We start from the raw sequence: 11,604 nt of genomic DNA, 5'->3' as shown, positions 1-11,604 counted from the left end.
CCTTTACTATATATAGAGCTCACTTAGGACTTTCAAACTTGCACACTTCAATTTTCTCAACTTGCAAACTTCTCTGGAGCATCCTGATTTAGAAGGAAGCTCTCTTAGTGAAAATTTTCGTGCTAAGGACCATTGTAAGTGTACTTATCCTCTGTAGTTAAGTTTTCATTAGTGTAATGACCGAAAGTCAAAGATATCATAATTACGCTTTGACTTTGTGATTAATCACTAACGGTCCAGACATTATTCGAATTGAAAGTGGCTATGTGTTGGTAATTATGTAGGTGTTAAACCCTTAAAAGGGCACCTTCTAATTATCACGTTATCTCAGTCAATTGTCGGGTCAAAATACTTAATAGAAAAGTCAAACGAGTCAGTTTTTTTGCAAAATAAATCACAACTGGTAATGTAGAAGCTATAAATTACATTTTTATCACTTAAATAACTTGGTAAATAATATTAGAACATGTTTAGGCATGTTCAACCCGACAATTCTGAGAATTAGGCTCGGTTCGCAACCGAAAGTCGCAAAAGTAGACTTTTGCTTTGACTTTCAGTTCTGACCCGAATTAGCTTAGTTTAGTCATGCCTTAGGGTTCCTTTGTGAGCATATTATATGTTAGTATAACCCTCTGAGTTCATACTACATGGTCCCTTAGAAATCTAAATCATTTACATGTTTCCGTTAAATGCTTAAAAGTTGACCATTTTGCCCTTATGTTAATAAAACGAGATTTTTGAAAATGTGAGAGGACAAAAAACTTTATTACTGATATATAAGTATGTCCAAAAAATTTGACATCAGTTTCTGGTCTAAAATAAAAGTTAAGCAAGATATCGTAAAACAAAAGCTTTTTGTTAATTAAATTGCATTTTTAGCATAAATCATATTTAAACCCAATTTTTGGCACCAAACTTGCTACCACTATTATGATATAATATTTAGGGATTTTTTTGGAAATTTTTGTCAAATTTTATACTGGTCATAATATAGAGTTCGTGTGTAAATTCGGTATTGACGATAATGCCCTTTTCATTAATAAAATAAGTTTTACATATCATTTTGATACCAAACCTTTTTCTACTGATGTCATATGTTAAATAAAATATTTCTAACATTCAAGACTAATCAAAACTTCAAAATTTTATAACATCTCAAATATCGTCAAATACCGACTTTTACGCTAATTAGGCGCATAGTATGGTTTAACACCATATTTAACGCCTAAGACTTGTTACCTACTGATTTTATAAATAAATTTTTATACTTTAATAGTAAGTATAAGTCTTGAACTCAGATTTCCAAATTCAACCTTAAAAGCATATGTGAAATGACCAAAATGCCCATACGGTGCATAGTTTGGCCATAAGAGATAAACCTCACATATGTATGATATCTTACTGATATAACTTGATAAAATAAATATTTTTACTGAATATTTTAGACCAGAATCTCAATTTATTATTAAACCTCTTTTATAAACTTTAAAATGACTAAAATACCCTTTCGGGGCTTAAATTGCTCGTTTTGGGCATAATGGAAGATCCTACTGATATCACAACACATTTTAAGCATAATAACTCATGGAACTTGTACATGACTTATTCGGTTACCCGTTATGCATATACGCGTTCGGTACGGTTTATGTAACTAGTTTGCATAAATTAGCCGAAACGGGTCAAACCTTATCATTTTTACTTCAAAATCTAGAATGCATTTAGTTTACCCAATTTATAAAAGTCTTCCTACTTGTTGGATCTAAAACACATTCTAATCTGGTCTTCGCTTAATCTTGCGTTTTGAACCGTAAACCTTTCATTAAAACTAACCGGTTTACGTTAAAACTTAAATAAGACCCGTTAGGAATCTAATATGTTATTAAAACCTTCGTTCCAGATTAGGAGCCGAGTAAAAGCTACTTGCACTTGCTGATTAGAATAGACGGCTGAGAATAAAATTACATTTTAGCTCAGGTAAATACTTTTAACTTATTTTCCCTTATACGGGCTTGGGATACGGTAAATTATTACCGCTTGGTCGGGTGTTGAATATTTAATCGATTAGTGGTTAAATCATGGAGATAACCCGATTTAATCTGTTTTGTTTGATACAAAGCCTTTGGGGGTTAATATGACCGTGTCCTGGATATCCTCGGCTCATTCATTTGAAATGGCCACGACTTAAGCACGGGGTGTAGGCATACACCTGACAATTGCATATGTAAAACGGTATCTCACTCGTGAGGAAACTTCTTGTGGGCTTATACTAGTGGTGTGTCTATTAATCTTGTACCGGCTCTTCTATTCCGGTCCTGAACGGACGACAAACATGTAAATCTATATACAAGATTATTTTATGTAATTGTCCCAAGTTATAAAAGATTTATGCCTTGTGCATCCAAACCAATTTTTATAAACACTTTTCAAAAGAGTCAGTTAATTGTATTTACCAGTGTAAACTGACGTATTTTTCTAAAAGATTAAGTGCAGGTACTATACGAAATGGGCTGGAAACTCCTGAGTATTAATTAAAGAGTCTTGCAAGCTTTTAATACTTAAAGTCTGTTGAACAACATTTACTTTCCGTTTTAGATCCGCCTGTGGATCCACTTACAACCGTTGTGTAATATTTTATTATACTTTCAATTCGGTTTGTATTATTACTTTAGACTTCCGTTGTGCATTTAAACTGTGATTATTTGACTATGATGATATCAACTACGTCACGATACTCCCCACCGGGCCCACCAGTAATACGTGGAAATATCGGGGTGTGACAATGGGGTGCTCCGTGGTGAAGGAAGGTTCATTCGTGGAAGGCCGCTGAATTCCATAACGCGTTAAAAGTTGTAGAATGTGAGGGAAATTGTTGGGTTGTGAGGGAAATTATTGGGTGTGGTGAGGATGGGTATTTCCATTAAAATCCATCACTAGTGATGGAATAATGCTTGGCGGAACTTGATTGAATGTTGTGAGTGATGGAACTCCATCACTAGTGGAGCGCCCCTACCCCCTAATACCCTTTTGTTTTTAGGTTCCAAACAACCCGCCTAACATAACACGCCCATTTGTTGCATAAATGATTTTGAGTAATCTAATAATTTTGCTAATGCGGTTTGGTTACTTTCGTTACTTCTATCCAAAATCTTTTTTTGTATTTTTGTTTTTTTTCTATCTTTAACCAAGTCTTCACGTTATTTTTCCATTGAATCGTTGTATGTGTTTTTTAACTGTAGCTTTAACTACAAAGTTATATGCCTTTATTTCCGTAGTTGGGTTACACTCTTACGAGATTTGTTGTTAAAAATATGCATACACTTATAGCCTAAAAATTAATGGGCTATTGGATTGAAATAACCTCAATTTTCAACTTACTTCCCTCTGGCACTCCCAAACTAACTGAACCCTAATCTAGATAATTTTTTTTTATTGATGTGTCGCTTGTTTAGTGACGTGGCAGATGTGTGGCACATATATAGTGATGTGGCATGTGACATGGCTTTTTTAATAACATGGCATTTGATGTTAGCTAACTGGGTTAGAGTTCAATTAGTTTGGGTTTAGTAGAAGAAAATAAGTTGAAAGTTTGGAGTGGCGTGGTACATTTTGTAAATTGGAAGTTCTTGTAACGTCCTGCTTTTTCATGCTTTCCATAATTAGAAAGCTCGCCTTGTAATGCTGTTTTTGGAAATCTTGTATTCTTGTAATCCGCTTTTCGTTGTAGTCGTTGTAAAATTCGAGACTTGGATCATAAATAAAATTCGAATTTCTTTAAATTCACATTCTACATATTCATACATGCTCATACGTTCGAATTCATTTTACATCGAATCCTTATTCATAATTCATACGCATACGATACTTATTTACGATACATGTCCATGCTTGCCCTTAAATTGTTGATACTTAAAAACTCCTAATAATATGCTTATTTACACAACGATTAATCATCTAATATGTGACATATACTTGTCACTTACAAACATATTACATACTTGTACATCACACTTTTTACCTAGTTAAATCATGTTTTATTCCATGTTATACCTTATTACGAGTTAACGAAAACATTGTTATATATTATTGAATAACTTAAACAACAAAATGGCACATTATAATGTTTAAAAAATATAAAAAAAATATATGGCAGCCCCTATTAGCGCAAATCAGCCCTTATTGGGTTGGTTTTGTGGGCTTGTTTCAAGGTTTAACCCCCTTCTAAACACTTTCAAAGCCCAACCTATTGAAACCCTAATCCCTTCCCTATATAATAAGCACTTCCCCACTCCTTATTCCACTTTTACAAGCCTCCAAACACTTAAAAAACCCTCCCAAACTCAGCTGAGTTTCAGCCATGTTTTTGAAAGTTCCAGCCATAAAAAGTGAGTTTTAAATCACTTCCACTTCAATTTTCTTCTTGTTTCTTCTTCTACAACACTTGGATAACCTCTAGGAAGGTTCTCACAAGTTTTCTTAGGCAAACTAAGGTGAAACCTCACCATTTTTGAAGTCCAAAGTGCACCTAAATTCTGCTCATTTTATCTTCATGTTCTGGAAGAAAACTCATGTTTTCTTCATACATTCCTATGTAATTATGCCACTAATCAAGATTATGAATAGGTGTGCTTAAAAACAAGGTTGTAATATGTAAATCCCGAGATTTAATCCTCAAAAACTTTCTGTTTTAATAATGTTTTAACCTACAAGTGATGAACAAGTCCTACACTTGAAGTTGTGTGATTATTTGGAAAGCTTGGGCTATCCTACTGATGTGTGTAAAATGCAACATATAAATTACATCAAATGAGGCATAAAACTAACCCTTTTTAAGTACTAATGTTGGAAAAAGAGTGTTTTTGTCTTCCTTTTGTATTTTCAGGATTAAATGAGCTCAAATTAACAAAAGAAGCAAAAAGACAGCTAATTCTAACATAAATACAAGAAAAGGAACATAAGTGGATTGCCCGACCCCTCGACAGCATCCTCCCAAGCAAAATAGAAAAGGCAGAAGACTGAACACGCCCCGTGCTCAGCCAGCATGGGGCCGTGCCCAAGAAGCAGCATAAAAGACAAACCAGTAGAAGCTTCTATTGCCCACCACGGGGCCGTGCCCAGTGAACACAGGGGCGTGGCAAAAGTACTGCAGGCGCATTAATTGTAATTGCGAATTACAATTAATGAAGAGAGAGAGTGTCAGACAGGCACGGGGTCGTGCCCAGCGGACACGGGGCCGTGCCCAGCCTTCTGTTCAGCCTATAAATAGGAGTGCTTGGTTTCATTGCAACTCATCCCTTGGCACACCACCTTTCTCACACTTCATCCACCACCCACCACCAGCATAACACCATCATCCACCACCATCATCCATTGTCCATCATAGAGTGTGTGAGTCGTCTCGGGATCCAAGATTAATCGTAAGAGTTCTTGACAATCAAGGCCATGTTTGCCTAAGTCTATTACATCATTTGGTGAAGATAAGTGTTTAGTATAATACTTTTTATTTTTAATCTTTTGCACTTTTTATTTGGTTTTGTATTAATGACTTTAATAACTAGTTGCTTATGTTGAAGGTGATTCTTCCTTATCATTTGTCCGTGGTGTCTTGGCATTATTTTACTATCTATATAAAATAAAAGATTTTCACCATTCATATCTCCACGGTCTATATGGAGGTATGTTGGCTACCTGGTCGGGGGTTAAGGGAACGGTTTGGTAAGGGTCTTGCCCTTGTTCAGCGTTTAGAGGTCCTGCAAGGGACCTGGGTCAAATTTAGTAGGATCTCCTTCAATACCCATAGGTATTGGATTGTCACACCCCAACCGATGGCGGAAACATCAGGATGAGACGTACAAACTGTTCAAAGACATCATAACACTAAATGTGACAATATAATTAAATTTCATTTATTAAAATACCAAAGTTTCATACATTGTCATAAGAAAGGAAATAACAAACATTAAACATAGTTTATTTCAAAAGTGGGTTTCTAGGCCATCCTATTCATTTCTTCAAATCTTGATTCATCATCCTGCAGTATGCATTTAAAATAAAGTCAACAAAACATGTTGGCGAGTATACAAGTTTGAATATAGTATAATATGTTTGAAATAGTTTAACATGCTCAAATCCACGTGACTATATGAGTTCATATTAACAGTTATACTCGTAACGATGAAATCTATGTGTTCAAACCAAAGTTTAACGCAATTAACATAGCCTAACCCTAGAAGGGTGGTAACATGAGTAACATAGAATAAACCTAACAATACCCATAATATTATGGGAGGGGCGTTACAACCTACAGTGCTGCCATTGTTAGGGGAGGCTTGCAAAGTTAATGAACACACAGTCATAAATGTTTAACAGTAGCATAACATGATTAACATGAGTCAAATAGATTCACATGAAATGTGGATTGATAGTGCAAAAATGTTTAACATAGTGTGTTTGATATAGAAATGCATACAGCACCCAAAATGTGATAAAATAGAAAATGGGTCATGTATACTCACCTTAGGTTGCGTTGCGTGTTTCTTGGAAAAGATTAAATCAAGAGATTGCCCAAGAGAATGTGCACAAGAGATTTACCCTATTAATTTTGAGGATTGATAAATATTAGGAATTTGGAGATTATTTAAATAACAAGGCTTTTTATAAAAATAATATTAACGTTTTTAAAATAACAATCATATATCTCATATTTTGTATTTAATGAAATATATGACAATTTATTTTATAAATAAGTGAGTAAAAATAAATACTGATTTTTATATATTATTAAAATAATATTTCTGATTTTACCAAAGTATTATAAATACTATAAATACTAAAATTCTGGATTATTTAGATAATAATTTCCTATTATTATATAAAATAATAATTCTAATTATTATACAAAAATGATAATTCTGATTTAATAAAATAAAAATTCTGATTTTAAAATATAAATTCAGGTTAAAATAAAAATTCTGATTTTATATATATATATATATATATATATATATATATATATATATATATATATATATATATATATATATATATATATAAAATGATAATTCTGATTATTGTAAAATAATAATTCTGAATTTTAAAATATAAATTCTGATAATAATTCTGATTTTATAAATAAAACAGAAATAAAAATTCTGTTATAAAATTAAATTTCAGATTTAAAAATATAATAATATTTCTGTTTAAAAATAATAATGATAATAATTATAGTAATAAATCTGAAAATTTATAAATAAATCTGATTTGTAAAAATTCTAATTAACAGAAATAATAGTTTTGGTTAATAAATTTTAGATTTATTAAATCTGTTATTAAATATAATATTAATATTAATAATAATAATACTAATAAGTAATAATAATAATAATAATAATAATAATAATAATAATAATAAAACTGAAATAATAACATAAAAGAAACGAACAAAAAGGTGATCGGAAATGGTTACCGGTGGCGGCCGACGGCGAAGGTGGTGGTCGACGGCGAAGGTGGTGGTGCGGCGACGAAGTCTTTGGCGGTTTAGTTGAATTTGAATCGCATTAATTACATGTTAAATAAATTACGGTTCTGAATTCATAACACCAACGAGGACAGCCCAGTTGGTTAAGGCGCGCGTTTGTGAACTGGTGGTCGCAGGTTCGAATCCGGTTCCAAGCATAAAACCAACTTTTTTTAAATAACAGCCCAACTAACTGGGTTAGCCACTAACTGAGTTTTCTAAAAACTCAGTTAGTGCTGCCCTTTAGTAAACTTAACCTGGTTAGCTGATTTAACCAGGATCTAGCTAACCAGGTTAGTTTAACTAACCAAAATCATAAAAATTAAAAAAAAAATTTATTTATTTAATTTTAATTATCAATTTATTTATTTAAAATATTAATAAAATAATATAAAAATCATTTTAACCCAAATTTTGATATTTTTACCGAATTAACGCATAAATTCCCAATTTTCGTACGGTTTAGGGTAATCTCTTGGAAATGATGAATTTAAGAGCTGAGATTAAGATGTAATTTCACTGTTTTTACGTGTTTAACATAGTTTCAACATGTTATCAATTGTTTCAACAATACATAGCATTCAAACACAAATATGAATAAAATCATGCATTTTCATTATGATTTCAAGTCTCGAGTACAATTTGGGAATAGAACCAAATACCACAAAGGTACAACTTACAAAAATAGAAAGTACAAGTAGACTTGCAAAAAATGCAAAAGATTGAAAATACGAGGTGTCACAGTCTCCCCTACTTTAGGAGATTTCGTCCTCGAAATCTTAAGAAGAAGACTGATTCGTGTTCACAAACTTGAAATGAAGATAACGCTCAAATATAAAGTTTCGTTGAAAACGAAAAAGAGTTGGCAACTACCTCTGAGGTAAGGAAATCACCCCTGACTCATTGGTGAAGTTGAAAATTCAGAGAAGCTAATCGTCAAGGTAAGGAAATCACTCCTATCTTGATGATATTAGCATAAGATTTAGAACAATCCACATGACACACTTAGTTAACAAGATTAACGTATCACTGGCATGTGAATAAACATGTCAACCCATCGTGTACCGCAATTGAAAGACTTAACATGACCACTAGAATACGGGCGGGCGCTACTCCTATAGCATTACGCATAGTGTTATACATGTTAAGGTGTGGGTTAAAAGACAAGTTCATCACATAAGAATAACCCAGTAATCACGAATCCAGTATAACATATTAGTATGCATGTATTAAATTTGAAATGATAAAACATACAAATGTAAAACACAAGAAAATTAAGATAGCATAAAAAGAGATTTATCATAAAAACATGGATTGTCACGGAACGTAACATAAGACTATTCCAAAGTGAATCGAAATCCTTTTCGAATTAAGGAGACGTGCTTTGGCCTAATAGACAAACACTCTCATCGAGGAGCGACTAACGATGTTTGTCCTTCCAGTTACTACACGTCCTTAATCGATTGGGAAGATCGAAACTTTGGCGAGATCGAAAATCAAGGAATGGGACTAGTTAACAAGATGCGAGTTTCACCTCTAACTTGATAACATCGTACCTTGATGTGGTTGGTACTCATCCAAAGATGAGGGTCCACTAGAATATGAAATGGAAAACTCCCAACAAGGTTTGGATATCACTCCTAACTTGAGGGTAGATTTCTTGCAAAAATCAAAGTATAGCTGAGTGAAAATCATCACCAAGTGTGGGAATCACCCCTATCTTGATGAATCATTTCGATTGTGTTGTAAGAGTGTCTTCAAAGCTTCCATGTGTGTATTGTGTTAGCCTTAGGAAAGGCTTGTATATTAGAAGTCCAAAAGAATAGAGGGAAGCAAGGAAGAGAGAAGGGAATATTGTCTTAAACAGCAAATAAATGAGAAAGCTCCTAAACTACAGACTAGGTAAAAGCATTCCTACTTTTCCTAATTCCCTATAGTTATGGCTCTGATACCAATCTGGTATCAGAGTACTCCTACTATAGACTAGAGAAAAGTATAGGAATTCTACCTAATTCCTATAGTTATGGCTCTGATACCAATCTGTCACACCCCAACCGATGGCGGAAACATCGGGATGAGACGTACAAACTGTTCAAAGACATCATAACACTAAATGTGACAATATAATTAAATTTCATTTATTAAAATACCAAAGTTTCATACATTGTCATAAGAAAGGAAATAACAAACATTAAACATAGTTTATTTCAAAAGTGGGTTTCTAAGCCATCCTATTCATTTATTCAAATCTTGATTCATCATCCTGCAGTATGCATTTAAAATAAAGTCAACAAAACATGTTGGCGAGTATACAAGTTTGAATATAGTTTAATATGTTTGAAATAGTTTAACATGCTCAAATCCACGTGACTATATGAGTTCATATTAACAGTTATACTCGTAACGATGAAATCTATGTGTTCAAACCAAAGTTTAACGCAATTAACATAGCCTAACCCTAGAAGGGTGGTAACATGAGTAACATAGAATAAACCTAACAATACCCATAATATTATGGGAGGGGCGTTACAACCTACAGTGCTGCCATTGTTAGGGGAGGCTTGCAAAGTTAATGAACACACAGTCATAAATGTTTAATAGTAGCATGACATGATTAACATGAGTCAAATAGATTCACATGAAATGTGGATTGATAGTGCAAAAATGTTTAACATAGTGTGTTTGATATAGAAATGCATACAGCACCCAAAATGTGATAAAATAGAAAATGGGTCATGTATACTCACCTTAGGTTGCGTTGCGTTTTTCTTGGAAAAGATTAAATCAAGAGTTGCCCAAGAGAATGTGCACAAGAGATTTACCCTATTAATTTTGAGGATTGATAAATATTAGGAATTTGGAGATTATTTAAATAACAAGGCTTTTATAAAAATAATATTAACGTTTTTAAAATAACAATCATATATCTCATATTTTGTATTTAATGAAATATATGACAATTTATTTTATAAATAAGTGAGTAAAAATAAATACTGATTTTTATATATTATTAAAATAATATTTCTGATTTTACCAAAGTATTATAAATACTATAAATACTAAAATTCTGGATTATTTAGATAATAATTTCCTATTATTATATAAAATAATAATTCTAATTATTATACAAAAATGATAATTCTGATTTAATAAAATAAAAATTCTGATTATATATATATATATATATATATATATAAAATGATAATTCTGATTATTGTAAAATAATAATTCTGAATTTTAAAATATAAATTCTGATAATAATTCTGATTTTATAAATAAAACAGAAATAAAAATTCTGTTATAAAATTAAATTTCAGATTTAAAAATATAATAATATTTCTGTTTAAAAATAATAATGATAATAATTATAGTAATAAATCTGAAAATTTATAAATAAATCTGATTTGTAAAAATTCTAATTAACAGAAATAATAGTTTTGGTTAATAAATTTTAGATTTATTAAATCTGTTATTAAATATAATATTAATATTAATAATAATAATACTAATAAGTAATAATAATAATAATAATAATAATAATAATAATAATAATAATAATAATAATAATAATAAAACTGAAATAATAACATAAAAGAAACGAACAAAAAGGTGATCGGAAATGGTTACCGGTGGCTGCCGACGGCGAAGGTGGTGGTCGACGGCGAAGGTGGTGGTGCGGCGACGAAGTCTTTGGCGGTTTAGTTGAATTTGAATCGCATTAATTACATGTTAAATAAATTACGGTTCTGAATTCATAACACCAACGAGGACAGCCCAGTTGGTTAAGGCGCGCGTTTGTGAACTGGTGGTCGCAGGTTCGAATCCGGTTCCAAGCATAAAACCCACTTTTTTTTAAATAACAGCCCAACTAACTGGGTTAGCCACTAACTGAGTTTTCTAAAAACTCAGTTAGTGCAGCCCTTTAGTAAACTTAACCTGGTTAGCTGATTTAACCAGGATCTAGCTAACCAGGTTAGTTTAACTAACCAAAATCATAAAAATTTAAAAAAAAATTTATTTATTTAATTTTAATTATCAATTTATTTATTTAAAATATTAATAAAATAATATAAAAATCATTTTAACCCAAA

Source organism: Helianthus annuus, chromosome 1 (assembly GCF_002127325.2).
Source record: "Helianthus annuus cultivar XRQ/B chromosome 1, HanXRQr2.0-SUNRISE, whole genome shotgun sequence".
Classification (NCBI taxonomy): Eukaryota; Viridiplantae; Streptophyta; class Magnoliopsida; order Asterales; family Asteraceae; genus Helianthus; species Helianthus annuus.
This window is presented reverse-complemented; position numbering follows the sequence as displayed.